The sequence below is a fragment of the Lonchura striata genome, chromosome 28 (assembly GCF_050655825.1).
Source record: "Lonchura striata isolate lonStrDom1 chromosome 28, ASM5065582v1, whole genome shotgun sequence".
In the NCBI taxonomy this organism is placed as follows: Eukaryota; Metazoa; Chordata; class Aves; order Passeriformes; family Estrildidae; genus Lonchura; species Lonchura striata.
This window is the reverse complement of record NC_140730.1, coordinates 8,561,627-8,564,126: the sequence shown is the minus strand read 5'-3', so window position 1 is coordinate 8,564,126 and position 2,500 is coordinate 8,561,627. Positions and strand designations below refer to the sequence as shown.

General features: G+C 80.8%; 1 non-coding gene across 1 annotated transcript in view; it reads right to left on the bottom strand.

Annotated features, from left to right (window-relative positions):
- The window catches only part of LOC146765087 (5.8S ribosomal RNA), a 153-nt gene extending 150 nt beyond the window's left edge, over positions 1 to 3 (bottom strand). The window contains exon 1 of the ribosomal RNA XR_014950328.1: positions 1 to 3. This exon is cut by the window's left edge and continues 150 nt beyond it. This is a non-coding gene — a ribosomal RNA (5.8S ribosomal RNA).
- Positions 4 to 2,500: the final 2,497 nt, after the last annotated feature.

The following is a 2,500-nucleotide window of genomic DNA, read 5'->3' as shown; positions in this document are numbered from 1 at the left end:
GTTGTCTGGCTTTCGGCACCGAACCCCGCACACGGGCGGAGGGGGCCCCTTTTTTTCTCTCTCGCCGAGGGGGCACGCACGCGGGCCGCCCCCGGCTTCGACCGTACGAGCACACAACGCAACGAACCGAGTGGGGGGGGAAAGAAAAACCATCCGAGAGCGAAACGCCCAACGGAACGCTCCGAAGGTCGGCGGGAAAGGCGGGGGGACCCGCGTCCCCGACCGCCTCCCCCCGCCGCTACGAGCGAGGGGAGACGCCGCCGGCAAACTGTGCCGTCCTCCGGAGGCGGCCCAGGCGCCCGGGCTCGGCCCGGCCTCCGCACGGAGGAGGCACGCGGCGCGCGCCGGACCGCGGGGGGACACGGCGGCCCGCCCGGCCTCGCTGCAACGGGACGACGGGACGCACGCGGCCGGGGGCGCGGCCGTCGGCCCCCGCGCGCGCCGCTCTCCCTTCTCACCGCCGCTCCGCGGACCCGCGGAGCGCCGCCGCGCCACCGCGCGGCCGGCTCGCTCTCTCTCCCCAGCGGCCTTGCCGCGCTCGAGACGGCACGCGACGGCCACCGCCCAACCGGCAACGCCCCCCGCGGGACCGCTCCCGCCGGGAAGGGCGAGCGCCCGGCGGACGCGCTCCGCCGCCGGCGCCGGAGGCGGGCGCCGCACCGAGACCCGAGCCGGCGTCGCGAGCGCCCGGAGCCTGCCGGACGGCTGACCCGCCGCCGCAACGGCCGCACTCCCGGGACCGCCGCCGCCTCGCACCGTCACGGAGCCCCTTTTTCCTCGGGCACGCGCGGCCCAGGGGAAGGCGTGCGGCGCCGAGCCGGGGGGGTAGGCGGGGAGGGGGGCAGCGACGCCCGCCCTTTTCTCCCCGCTGACCGGGCGGGGAGACCGGGCGGGGAAGCGCCCCCCCCCCCAACCCCCCACGGCCGCCGCGCGCACGACCTTCCTCCGGGGCTCCGCGAGCGGACGGAGAAAAGGGCGACGGGGAGGCGGCGGGCGGGGCCCGGGCCGGGACCGCCGCCGGCGACGGCGGGCGCCGTCCGGCCGGCCGTCCCCGCTGGCGGGGGACACTCGCCGAGCGGCGCCGCCGCCGCTCGGCACGGGGCCGCCCGCGCTCGCGGACTCTCCGGCGACGGAGGGACCTGCCGAGCGCTCGGCCCCGGGCGGGCGGGCGGTCCCTGAGCCGGGGACGGCCGGCGACCGGCGCCGCCGGCGCGCTCGAGGAGAAGGCCGTCGAGGGGAGAGAGACGGCGCGGCCGCGCCGCGCGCGGCGCCGCACCCCAGAGACCGCAGAGGCGGCCGAGGAAGGAGGAGAGCGCGGCGGGCCCCGGCGGCCGCAACCCCGCAGCTGAGGAAGGGGCGAGAGAGCGCGCGCTCTCTGCCGGCGTCGCCCGTTTCGAGGCGAGCGGGTCGGCCCCCGCGGCCGACCGCGCGCCGCGGCCTCTCCGCCGAGGCCGGGCCGCGGAGAGGGGGGGGCAGGGCGCCCCTCCCCGGCGCGGCGCGACAAACCCCCCGCGCGCGGTAACGCGGCGGGACGACGGCCGCGCGGCCGGTGGCCGCGGGCACCACCGCAGGGGATCACGCGGGAGTAGCTCCCCACCCCTCAATGGAGCCGCGCACCGCCGCCCGGCAACCGCCGCCGCCGCCGCCGCGGCGGAAGGACGCGCCGAGCCGCCCGAGTCTTTAAACCGCCGCCCCGGCTCGGCGGCGGCCCTTTCGCGGCCCCCTCCCCGCAGCGTTTGACGACGCCGAGGAAAAGGAAGCCGGGGGGCCGCCGGAGGCGCGGAGCGCTAGGTACCTGGCCCTGGGGCGAGGGAAACGACCTGCATGGCCCCGCCGGGGTGCCTCCCCCGCTGCCGCCCTCGGGGGAGCGTCCACCGGCGGGGGCGCGCCCGACGTCTGCCGCCACCACCGCGGCGTCCTTCTCGGGGCCCGGGGTTTCCCTCAGTAGCCCGGCGCTGCGCCCGAGAGGACCGCCGCGGCTCGGGCCGCCCCGCCGGTGCGGGGACGCGGCCCAGCCGCCGAGCGACCTCGCCGACCACGCCGGGAGAGGCCGCGGCGACGACGACGCCGGCGGGGCGAGGAACGCCTTCGCCGCCGCCTCCGCCGCCGCGCCTCCCCGGCGGCGGGTCCCGCGCGCTCCCCCGCCACGAAGCGCGGCCCGGAACGCCCGGAGGACCTCGACCCCCGGCGTTTCCCCACCCTCTGCCGCGCCAGAGGGCCCGCCTCGGGCCCGAGAGCGGGGCTCTACCCGGCCGGGCAAAAGCCCCGCTTCCCCGGTGCGGGAAGAGCCGGAGGAGCCGCCTCCTCCGAGCCCCGAAGGCGCGGGCGCGCCTCCGGGAGGGGGCCGTGCCGAGCACCCCTCTCCCTTCCCGGCACCCGGGCGGCTCCCGCGCAGCAGGGGCAGAGAGAGCGAGGGCCGGGCTCGGGCGAACTCGGGCCGCGCCAGGGGGCCCCCGCACGCAGAGCGGCGGGGGTGGTGGGGGGGCCCGCGAGAGCACCG